This window comes from Erinaceus europaeus, chromosome 12 (assembly GCF_950295315.1).
Source record: "Erinaceus europaeus chromosome 12, mEriEur2.1, whole genome shotgun sequence".
Taxonomy (NCBI): domain Eukaryota; kingdom Metazoa; phylum Chordata; class Mammalia; order Eulipotyphla; family Erinaceidae; genus Erinaceus; species Erinaceus europaeus.
Window position 1 is genome coordinate 13,853,093 of NC_080173.1, and position 12,877 is coordinate 13,865,969.

The window sequence follows — 12,877 nt, forward strand, 5'->3', positions numbered from 1 at the left end:
TGCCCATAAGTTAGGGGAAAGTATACACCTTAAAGCAGAAGTGCAGAATAGTTTGCAGTGACCCAAAACAGCAAGCAAGGAGAAAGACATAAAAAAAAAAAACATAAAATGATACTTATGTACCTTTCCCATATTTGAGAACTATTCTCTTCCCTGATGCAGCTTTGTAGTCCTATTTCTGATGCTGACACCATCTCCCCAGATAATACCTTGGGTCCACCTGAATGTTAGCTGTTGTGCTCGGGCAAAAATTAGTAAAGTCATGGGCCCCTTGGAATATACCTAAAATAGACCTAATAGCTTTTTCCAAAATGGAGACCCCCAAACTCATCTGCTATATTCTTGCCTTTAGATTCCTGCCTATTAAACCATTTGTTCTGCTTTATATCTTAATGTTTTTCAGCCACCAAACTGCAGATGCTACCATGGTGCCAACCTGACTTCCCTGGGCAGACGACCTCACCAATGTACCCTGGGCCCCCACCTCTCCAGAGCCCTGCCCCACTAGGGAAAAATAGGGACAGGCTGGGAGTATGGCTTGACCTGCCAATGCCCATTTTCAGCGGAGAAACAATTACAGAATCCAGACCTTCCACCTCCTGTACCCCATAATGATTGTGGGTCCATGTTCCCAGAGGGATAAAGAATGGGGAAGTTTCCAATGGAGGGGATGAGATACAGAAGAACTCTGGTGTTGGAAACTGTGTGGAATTGTACCCCTCTTATCCTATGGTCTTTTCAATATTTTTATAAATAAATCAATAACAATAAAAAGTGATATATAAGTGAGTACTACTTAGCTGTTGAAAATTATGAAGTAATCTCTTTTGCATCATTTTGCATGGAACTTGAAGACATCATGTTAAATGAAATAAGCCAAAAAAAGAATGACAAATGACAAATAACAAATGAGCTCACTTACAGGTGGGACTTATAAGCGGGGCAGGTGTATTACATCAAAGCAAAGGACTCTGGAAAGGAGGGGGTGGTACTGAAAAGAACCTTGGGGTCCTGGTGCATGATGACAAAAATGGTTGTGGGTGAGCGTGTTCTGCAGAGAACTTTCACAGGGAGATGAGAAATCATACCTATGGAGCCAGGCAGTGGGACACTCAGTGAGCACACATGTTACCATGCACAAGGCAATAAGGGGGTTCAAGCCCCCCAAGCCCCACCTACAGAGGGAAGCTTCATGAGCAGTGAGGCAGGGCTATAGATGCCTCTCTTCCTCTATCCCTCTCTGTCTCTCTCTTCCCTCTAGATATCTCTCTGTGCTATAAATAAAATTTAAAAAATAAATAAATGAAAGAAATTGCACCTATATGTCAACGACTACACTGTAAACCATAATCCCCACAATAAAAATGATAATAAAAAGTATCAAATACTTATAACTGAAAGAATCACATTTCTAAACATAGGAGGAAGCTAAGATAGTAATAAGAGTAATTGAGTCATTGAGAACATCTTCAGCAAGTCACAGTGAAAATGAATCAAGTAAGCACTCACCACAAGAAACTGGAAGGGAAAGCAGAAAAAATAATTGAAAGAATTATTAGGAAGAAAACAATAAAGACAAGCACAAATATTGGTGACACAAAATATATACAAGACACCCTCCGAAGGGAGGCTGGACAGTGTACTCTGTGCTCCACCTGAGGAAGATGGGTCGATATTGGGGCGGCTTGGAATGTTCCTACTCATGACCGCAGAATGGGAGCTCACATCTACTGAGATGCAGAGGTCACATAGACTCCTAAGCTGAATATGGGCCCCAGACCAAATCAAATCGATGGGGTTTACAGTCAACAATATTTATGCCCTTTTCCCACATTTGGGAGCTACTCTCTTCCCTGATCCAGCTTTCTGTTCCTTTTCCAGCCATGACATCATCTCCCCAGACAATAATTTGGATCCACCTGCATATCAGATTTCAGGCTCAAGGAAAAAAAAGAAGAAATAAAAGAAAAAGAAAAAAAAAGCTAGTATAGCCACAGGCCCTTTGGAATATTACTAAAACATGCCTACTAGCTATCTACAAAATGGAGGATCCCCCAACTCTTCATCTGCACTATTCCAGCCTTTAGGTTCTTAATTGTTCAACAATTTGTTTGGCCTTGTATGTTAACTCTCTTTTCAGCCACCATGTTCCAGATGCTAGCAGGATGCTGACCAGAATTCCCTGGGCAGACAACCACACCGATGTGTCCTGGAGCTCCATTTCCCCAGAGCCCCACCCTACCAGGGAGAGAGACAGGCTGGGAGCATGGATCGACCTGTCAATGCCCATGTTCAGCGAGGAAGCAATTACAGAAACCAGACCTTCAACTTTCTGCACCCCACAATGACCATGGGTCCATACTCCCAGAAGGTTAAAGAATAAGAAAGCTAGGAGTCGGGCTGTAGCTCAGCGGGTTAAGCGCAGGTGGCGCAAAGCACAAGGTTGGCATAAGGATCCCATTGAGCCCCTGGCTCCCCACCTGCAGGGGAGTCGCTTCAGAAGCGGTGAAGCAGGTCTGCAGGTGTCTATCTTTCTCTGCCCCTCTCTGTCTTCCCCTCCTCTCTCCATTTCTCTCTGTCCTATCTAACAACGACAACATCAATAACAATAATAACTACTACAACAACGAAAAACAACAAGGACAACAAAAGAGAAAATAAATAAATAAAATATTAAAAAAAAGAATAAGAAAGCTATCAGGGGAGGGAATGGGATACGGAGTTCTGGTGGTGGGAATTGTGTGGAGTTGTACCCCTCTTATCCTATGGTTTTGTCAGTGTTTCCCTTTTATAAATAAAAAAGAAATATATATATACAAGAAACAATTAACAAATTCAAAGTTTTATATTTTAAGACTATAAAAAAAGTAGAGAGGCTGGGCAGTGGCATACCTGGTTGAGAGCACATATTATAATACTCACTCAAGGAACCGGGTTCAAGCCCCCACCCCCACCCCCAGCACTGCTCAGTTCTGTTGGCAGTGCTGAAGACAGAACCTGCAACCTCTCACATCCAAAACCAGTGTGTGCCCCCTGTGCATCTCCCCAGCCCCACAGCAGAAGTCTTTTAGAGGTTAAAAGAGTACAGTGAGTAATTATAGCAAAAAGTGTAAAAGCAGATGAAATAGACAGATGTACATAATAAATTATCAAGACTACCTCTAAAGTAGTAGAAAACCTATAACCTTTAGGGACATTAATTCAGTAGTCACAAATCTATTTGCAAAACAAAACCGGATAGTGTAACAGACAAGTTTTGCCAGTCCTTGAAGGAGCTGTCCCTGTTAGATATAAATCATTCCATAAACATTTCTTAGGATGGGGGCAGGAGGGACTTGCCAACTTTATTTATTTGATAGGACAGGGAGAAACAGAGAGGGAGGGAGAGAGAAAGAGAGACACCTGCAGACCTGCTTCACTCGTGACGCTTCCCCTCTGCAGACAAGGAGCAGGGGCTAGAAACCAAATCCGTGGAAACAGTGGCAATGGCGTCCAACCAGGTGAAACATCCCCTGTCCTCCTCCCAACTCTTTTTTATGGGTAGTAGCACTCTGATGCCCAAAGCAAGCAATAATAGGAACACAGCTACATAAACCCTAAATCAAAATTAGCAAGCTAGATCCAGTAACCTAAATATAAATACTTCATCGTGAGTACAAAGTTTTCCGCTCTGAAATATAAGACAGTTTAACACTAAAGTAATTCCAGGCATGAAAAGATGTAAAAGGAATGCTGATAGTATAATGGTTATGCAAAAAGACTTTCAGGCAAGAGGCGGCAAAGGTCTCAGGTTCTATCCCCTACATCACCATAATCAGAGCTGAGCAGGGCTCTCATGAGAATAAATAAGTGAGTAAATAAATAAATAAATAAATCCAAGTACAAGGCCAACTTACTAGGTTCAAAGAAGGCCTTAATGGATACCCATCTGTGACTGTATTTATGATTTTTAAGAGAGAGAGGACAGGATGGGGGTGGGTGCACTAGAGCCCTTCTCAGTCTGGTACATGCAGTGTTAAGGAAAGAACTTGGGAGTGGGGGGTGAGCAGTAAGCGCACGTGGAGCAAAGCAAAAGGAGCGGCCTAAGGCAGGGGAGTCGCTTCCCAGGCGGTGAAGCAGGTCTGCAGGTGTCTGTCTTTCTCTCCTCCTCTCTGTCTTCCCCTCCTCTCTCCATTTCTCTCTGTCCTATCCAACAAAAATAAAAATAAAATGCAATGTTTAAAAAAAGATAATAATTTAAAAAAAAAAACAGGAAAGAACTTGGACTATCAGACTTACAAGTTCTTTGCTCTACTGTAGAATTACCTTGCCAGCACTACTCATGATTTTATTTTATAGCTTTTCTTTTTAAATGAACTTTTAAATTTATTTTTATATCTATGTTGATTAATTTTTTATGCTAGGGTTATTGGTGGAGTTTGGTACCTGCACAACAACTCATTCCCAGTGTCTTTTTAAAATTCTTTTTCCTACTTTTACAGAGATGAGAGTGACAGAGAGGCCTGCAGCACTGCTCCACTGTCATGAGGCCTCTCCCCTGCAGGTGGAGACCAGGGATTTGAACCTCGGTCTGTGTGTAATATACAATTTACTGGCTGAGCCACCATTTGGCCTTTATTCATGATTTTTTTTAAAAAATTTTTTTCAGCAAACTGAGACTAGGCAGAACTTTTCTTAGATAAGTAAGAAATGAGTGACCAGAAACAGAAAACATCATATTTAATAATAAAACACTGGGATTAGTTTTCCTTGAAGTCAAGAATAAACTAAGGATGACTGATTTTGATTCAGTGTTTCACCAGGAGCAACAAGTCAACATAGGAAATGAGAAAAAGTATCATGTAGGGTTAATATTTGGTTGCCTTCAACTGACACAGGTACGAATCCATGGTGACATAAATAAGGTGGCCGGGCCCCCAACCTTTGTGTTCCGTGCGGTTGTACAGGCACCCAAGGCCCATCGATCTTGTGTTAACCACCCTCACCCTGTGGTTTGTTGTGCCTGCTACCTTGTCTACAGACAGAAGTTCAAGGGTAGCCAAGACAAGTTTGAAAAAACTAGACCAGAGACTTAAACCCTTCTGAAGGTAAATATTTACTACAAAGTGGCACGTAATAATAAAACAACACAATTTAGATCTATGACAAACAGACCAAGGGCTGGAACAGAGAAACCAGGGCGGATGATCAGTTGATGGAAACCTGGCAGACGACACAGGCATCAGTGCAAATCAGTGCGGGAAGAGTGAGCCGAGCCAGATGGGGTGTTAGGGTACCTGGCTTTCCAGACGGGAAGACACACTGCATGTTCATCTGACACAATTCGTGGAGGTAAGTTCCAGATAGATGATCAATCTCACGGAGGAAAAGAGGCTAGAGGAGGATGGCCTTAGGATTTCAAGATGGAGGGATTTATTTATTTACTTATTTATTTATTTATTTATTTACTTATTTTTGTAAGATCTAGAAAGAGGCATGGCAGAATAGCTCACTAGGACAGTGTGCTGCTGTGCCATGGATATGACCTGGGTTCAAGTCTGCCTGCCCCCTCTGCTACACTGAAGGAAGCTTTGGTGTCGTGCTCTCTTTCACTCTCTCTCTGCTTCTCTGCCTCTCCATCTGTGTCAAAAAGAAAATCTAGAAAGGAGGAGTCGGGTGGTAGCACATCGAGTTAAGCACAGGTGGTGCAAAGCGCAAAGACCAGCATAAGGATCTTGGTTCGGAGTTCCCGGCTCCCCACCTGCAGGGAGGTCACTTTACAGGCGGTGAAGCAGGTCTGCAGGTGTCTATCTTTCTCTCCCCTTCTCTGTCTTCCCTCCTCTGTCTATTTCTCTCTGTTCTATCCATCAACAATGACATCAATAACAACAACAATAATAATTACAACAATAGGAAAAATAAATAAATATTAAATAAATATTTAAAAATAATAAAAAAGAACATCTAGAAAGGACAAACTACACAGGATAAGACAAATAAATATTTGATGATAGTAAAATCTGAAGCATATAATCTAGAGAGATAACAAAACAAAGATAAAAGACAAACTCCCAGGAGCCGGGTGGCAGCGCAGCTGGTTAAGCGCACGTGGTGCAAAGCGCAAGGACCAGCTTAAGGATCCCGGTTTGAGTCCCCGGCTCCCCACCTGCAGGGGAGTCGCTTCACAGGTGGTGAAGCAGGTCTGCAGGTGTCTGTCTTTCTCTCACCCTCTGTCTTTCCCTCCTCTCTCCATTTCTCTGTTCTACCCAACAATGATGACATCAATAACAATAATAACTACAACAATAAAACAGGGGCAACAAAAGGGAATAAATAAATGAATAAATATTTTTTAAAAAGACAAACTCCCAAAATAAAAATAATAATAATAAAAAAAAGACAAACTCCCCTCTGGAAGATGTTTTAAGACCACCATATTGTTCAATGAATATTGGAAGGGTGGGTGGGTGGGTGGGTGGATGGATGGATGGATGGATGGATGGATGGATGGAAAGACAAGCATATGTTTAATTCTGTCTATCCTAGTTGTAGACAGAAAGGTAAATATTTGTGGCTGTTAGAGAGAGAGGATAGGAGAAAATTTGGAATATAGTAAACATAGCAGATAAAGAGAGGAAAAGTTAGTGAAAAGATAGTTAATGACAGTTCCCGAGAGAGAGGGTACATGCTACTGTGGCAGTGGCATGGGGTTGAGGCAGTTACATAACGAAGTTCAAGAGGCAGAGGGTGAGGTGGGAATCATGGTAGCAGCCTTTATTGTGGTTTCCATGGAGAGGGATGGACGAGGCAACAGACATAGGAGCAGACTTTGAATCATTTCAGTGATCTCTGGGATTTAGGGGTTGTCTTCCTAGTCTGAGTCCTGGTCTGGGGTGATCAGGACAGGTATACAGTGACCCTAGATGTGGGACCTGGTAAGTCCAGTGGTGGGAACTAGGTTCTGGACTTGGCTGGTTTATAGATGACAAGTCTGCCCCGGGAGGAGGACTCTGGGAGTAGAGGATGAAAATGGAAGAGGTGGGAGGCCAAGCTGAGGAGACCATCTGGCGGTCCAGAGCAAGGAGCCAGGCATATGCAGTGAGGACTAGTGCTAGACACCAGGTTTACAAAAGTAAGCGATATATTAATGTAATCACACACAGGTAATGCTCCTATCCCTCAGTTGTTTTGTTTTTTTTTTTGTTTTTTTTACCCTGCTCTGAATTTAACTTTCCCAGTAAACAGCTCAGCCCAGAGCTTTAGGAGAAGCAGATGAAATTAAAATGCCAAGCCAAGAAGTTTTTTTGTGTAATGCATCTTATTTTGGGCTCCTGACCTACAAGTCCCTGCTGAACCTGCTAGAGCCTCCAAGAGCCCCAGTTGTTACCTTCAGGGCTTTGCTAACAGCAAAGCTAACAGACACACAGCTGCTCCTTCTGGAACAGGCCCTTCCATCTGGATCAGCTCCATCTCCTGCCCACACCCTTCATGCACCCAGCCCAGCTGATTCCCTCAACTTTCTGCCAAGCTCTCTACATGAGCAAAGCAACACTCCATTTGCATGTGTGAAAGTCTACCCCAGACTAGTCTCCTGGTGGGGATTTTAGGATATTTAAAAGCCACTGCCGACGTGGAGGAGGGAGGAGGGGAGAGTGGTAGTCTCTGTTCAAGTCTCAGTTTAGAGCCAGGAGAGGGACCTTGGTCTAACATCACAAGGGACTCAATTCTGCTCACCCTGAATGAGCAAGGAAATGGGCCACTGCACACCCAGAAGACTCCGAAAGGAACCCCCACTTCACTTTGAGCTCAGAGAACTCTCATCTAACCTCTCACCCACAGAGCTGAGTGATGAAGCACTTGTGTTGTTCCGGCATCTGGTTCATACTGTTACAGCAGCAACAGGAAGCTCATACGGGAACATTCAAAGCACTCTGTCTAGTGAAGAAACATCCCCACTGGTGTGACACCCAGTGGCTACAGAGAAGACCCTCACCAGATGCTGAAGAAGATAGTCTGACCTGCCTGTGGGTCACACAAAGGCCCACTGTTGTTGCCAGTTGCCCAGTAAGCCTCTCCAAGCAGAGTAGGGAGACAGCATAGTGGTTCTGCAAAATGACTTTCACGTCTGAGGCTCTGAGGCCCCAGGTTTAATCTTCAGCACCACCATAAACCAGAACTGAGCAGTGTTCTGGTAAAAATTAATGAATTAATTAGTTAATTAATTAAATATCCAGGCTTGGGAACCAACCCACTTAAGAAACAGTTGTTTACTAGACCCAGATAATCTCCATGGGTCCCCTTAGTTCACTGTCAGCTCCCACCTTCCAAACCCCACCCTAATTTAGACTGACTGGGGTCAGGCTCTGCTTTCCTAAGGGAAAAAGACTGAATTATAGACTGTTAGGATTTTTTTTTTAAAGAACTTTAAAAATACACACAACACAGCTAACAAAATAGGATTTGCATAGTCAAATTTCTTGATGGCTTCTGGGATGAATAGAAAGAGACAGCTGGCAATCAGTGCTGCCATCATGTGCGCATGAGGTGCTGGAGGAGGAGGAGGAAAAAGAAGAGAAGGAGGAGGAGGAGGAGGAGGAGGAAATACAAATGCTGAGCCTGGCGCCACAATCACCAGCCTAAATGCACAGTGCTGACCTGTCCCCAGAAGAGGCTTGCCATTCTCCAGCTGAGATGTCTCGGGACCCAGATTCAATGCTCATCCACATGTTACAATGTGCAGGGACCCGGGTTCGAGCCCCTGATCCCCACCTGCAGGGGGAAAGCTTTACGAGTGGTGAAGCAGGGCTGCATGTGTCTCCCTGTCTCTCTATCACCCCTCCTTCCTTTTGATTTCTGGCTGTCTCTATCCAATAAATAAAGAAATTTAAAAAAAAATTTTTTTAATGAGTGCCCATCCTCACACTGTCCCATCCCTCCCTCCCATGTGGCTTCTCCTCCTCTGAATAGCCACGGAGCTCATCTAGATTACTGTTGCCACTGAAAATTTCCAATGTCCTGTGGTTAATAACAACTCCTCTTTATAACTTAACATGGGTGGGCTGCAAAACAGAACTTACTTGGATAGTACACTGCTTTGCCTTGTGCACGACTCAAGTTCAAACCCAGACCCCACCACATGGAGGGAGCTTCATTGCTGTGGTCTCCTATTCTCTCTCTCTCTCTCTCTCTCTCTGCCTCCATCCCTCTCTCCTTCCCTCCCTTTGTCTCTGTTTGAAAAAATCACCCAGGAGTAGTGAAGCCTCAGTAGTGACTAAAAAAAAAAATTCCTAAGTGCCAGTTTGCACACTGCTATTCTCACCCCTACACCCCAGTGCACAGAGGATGAGGCAGACAGAAGTTAGAATGCTTATGAGATTCACTGGAGACCGTTATACACCAGTCATCTGTCTATCCTTCTTTTATTTTCCCCAAGTCCCTAACAAGTGATGTGCAGATCAAAGCACACGCATCTGCCTGGGGCAGGCAGGGCAGACTTCTGCTTTTTTTTTTTTTAATATTTATTTTCCCTTTTGTTGACCTTGTTTTATTGTTGTAGTTATTATTGTTGTTATTGATGTTGTTGTAGTTGGATAGGACAGGGAGAAATGGAGAGAGGAGGGGAAGACAGAGAGGGGGAGAGAAAGATAGACACCTGCAGACCTGCTTCACCACTTGTGAAGCGACTCCCCTCCAGGTGGGGAGCCGAGGGCTCAAACCAGGATCCTTATGCTGGTCCTTGTGCTTTGCACCACGTGCACTTAACCCGCTGCGCTACTGCCCAACTCCAGACTTCTGCTTTCTGTAGTCTGTTTGCACACAGACAGCCACTGTGATGATTAATGAGTGAATCACCACCCCCCCCACACACACACATTGCTGTCATTCATTCTGCAGGTGTCAGGTAGTGTGCTGGAAACTGGAATTTCAAAACCAAGTAAACTGAGGCACCCAGAGAGCTCCCAGTCTCCTGAGAGATGGCATAGTCATGAAATCACCACCACAGTACGTTCACAGAGAAGCAGCCAACACCATCTGGGGGTTGATCGTCTGTCCTGTGTGAGCTGAGTCTTGAAGGACGAGGGACATTAGACTGTAAATGCTTGTTCTAACCTGCTGCATTTTTAGAATACTTCCCGAGGCAGAAATTGATGAGTCACGTAAGCTATATGAGTGAGGCTGGGAGGCAGCTCACTGGACACTTAACCATGTGGGGTGAGCCTGACACCACATAGGAGCACCATGCACAGGGGAAGCTTCACAAGCAGTGAGGTGGTGCTGTGGCCCTCCTCTCTCTGTCTATCAGTGTGTGTGTGTGTGTGTGTTTCTCACAGTGATGATAAATGCCCATTCTGCTGGGGTGATGGCAGTGGGAGGAGTCCAGGTATATGCAGGAACAGAGGATGTCTGGGGAATCACTGTACTTTTCTTTCAATTTTGCTGTGAATCGAAAACCACTCTAAAAAATAAAATCCTTTTAAAAATGGTTATTTTATGGCATGTGGATTTTACCTCAATTAAAGAAAAAAACTACACTGAGATGCCACTTTTTACCCATCAGGACTGGCAAGACAAACCGGCTGATCACAGCCAGGGTCCAGCATCGAGGCTGCGGGGACTGTGCTCCCACATGCTGTTCGCAGAGGGGTGGACGGGAAACCCGCCAAGAGGGCAACTGAGCGACCAGACAGCAGCTGCCCCTGCTCACTGCCCGAGGCCCGGCACTCCCTATAAATACACGCACCGGCTCCCGGATGTGAAAGAACACGAATATTTGCAGCCTTAAGCGCAGCAGCAGCAGAATATGGACACAATGTAAACAAAAGGCAGAGGGCTGGCAAAATAAATGGCAGCAATTCAGACAGTGGAAAACTACAAAGAGGAAGACAGCTCTCTGCCAGCCAGCTAAGCGGGGAGGGCAAGATGCAGACAAGGTTCACCACATTTCGTGTGTGTGTGTGTGTGTGTGTGTGTGTGTGTGTGTGTGTGTGTGTGTGTGTGTGTGTATGTGTGCGTGTGTGTACAGAATTTGTTAAAAATTTAAAAAGCAGGAGGTCGGGTAGTGGCATACTGGGTTAAGTGTACATGATATAAACTGCAAGGACTGGCTCAAGGATCCCAGTTCAAGCCCCTGGCTCCCCATCTGCATGGGGGTGGCTTCACAAGTGGTGAAGCAGGTCTGCAGATGTCTTTCTTCCTCTCTCTCTGTCTTTCCCTCCTCTCTTAATTTCTCTCTGTCCTATCCAACAACAACAACAGCAGCAACAACAACAATGGGGAAAAAATGGCCTCCAGGAGCAGTGGCTTCCTAGTGCAGGCACCGAGCCCCAGTGATAAACCTGGAGGCAAAAAAAAAAAAAAAGCATACGCACAGTTTATACACATAGAGAAGCCCTAGAAACACAATCAAGAACTAACAAGAATTTCTCTCACAGGTAAATGGGGAAACCTCCAGTGGACTCTTCACCCCCCATCAACCCTGCCTCCTGGTATCCACACCTTTGTGTCTCCTACTCTCTCACTGTGTAACTAAGGGGACAAAATAGAGCACTTCTAAAGCAAATTCATATGTCAAAGCTCTAATTAAGCCTCAGTACCTCAGACCGTGACTATATTTGGAGAGAGAGAGGCCATTTAAGAGGTAGCCAAAGTTACTTTGTTACTAACCCAGCCTGACTAGCCATAAGAGCACTTCTGGACACAGACACACACAAATGGAAGACCACATGAGAACTCAGGGAGAAAATGGCTGTCTGCAAGCCAAGGAGAGAAGTCTTAGGAAGAGCCGGCCATACCCACACCTGGATCTTCAGGCCTGTAGATCTTTCTGAACTATGAGAAAAGCTACTCCTATTGTTTAAGCAGCTCAGTCTGCAGTACCTTGTCATGGAAGTCAGAGCAGACCAGTGCAGACTGGGATTTAAAATGAACTATGGGGAGAAAGAAAAAAAAAGGCTTGATGGTCTCTGCCTCAACTGCTATTCCAAACACACAGTGTGGGGGCAGCCATGTTGGGAAGATACTCAAGCAGGCTTGCAGAGAAGATTGTGCCTTACAGGTGTTAGCGAGCATAAATCAAACCACCATCCACTGTAAGGAAGCAAAAGATGTTTATTGACGAATTGCAATCCGGGCCGAGATGGAGACTGGCCGCAGTCTACCAAACTCGACCCCGAACAGGGCTCAAACCACACAATTTATAGGAATTCAGACTACACTCAGGGAGGGGGAGCACATCACCTTATCAACCTACATCCAATAACAGGCTATAGCAAACACAAGATCCAGTCATTTCAAACTTAGCAAAAGCATGATCCATTCAAAGCAAAGCGCGGGCTAGTTTCAAATATAGTAAGATCACACAACCAATAGAATTCAACCAGGCACATCCTCCTGCCATCGGCTATGACCACCCATCCGGTAGACAGCACACCACAAAGTCTGTGCAAAGGTCCTGATAAGGCTTGTCCCCATGCAGGGTCCTTAAAACAATGGGTGGCCTTCACTGATTAGGTCCTGATAAGGCTTGTCCCATGCAGGGTCCTTCGAACAACTTACAAAACAATGGGTGGCCTTAACTGATTAGGTCCTGTTTATTCAAGGGGGAAGGGGCAAGGAATTTTTCTACTTCACTCAGCAAGACATACTAAAAGCACTTAACAAACAACTGCATAAAAAGGGAATTTCAAGGCTACTGCCTTTTACAACAGGGTTCCTGCTGACAGACATACAAGTGACTCTCTTGGTGTGGATTTCTCTGACTGGGCCAGGTCTTGGGATGACTGACAGCTTGATCACAATTTCACAAAACCCTGAGCCAGAATCACCCAAACTCCTCCAAAATACCTGACCCATGGAATTGTCTGAGATAATAAAGGCTCATTATCTTAAGCCACTGGAT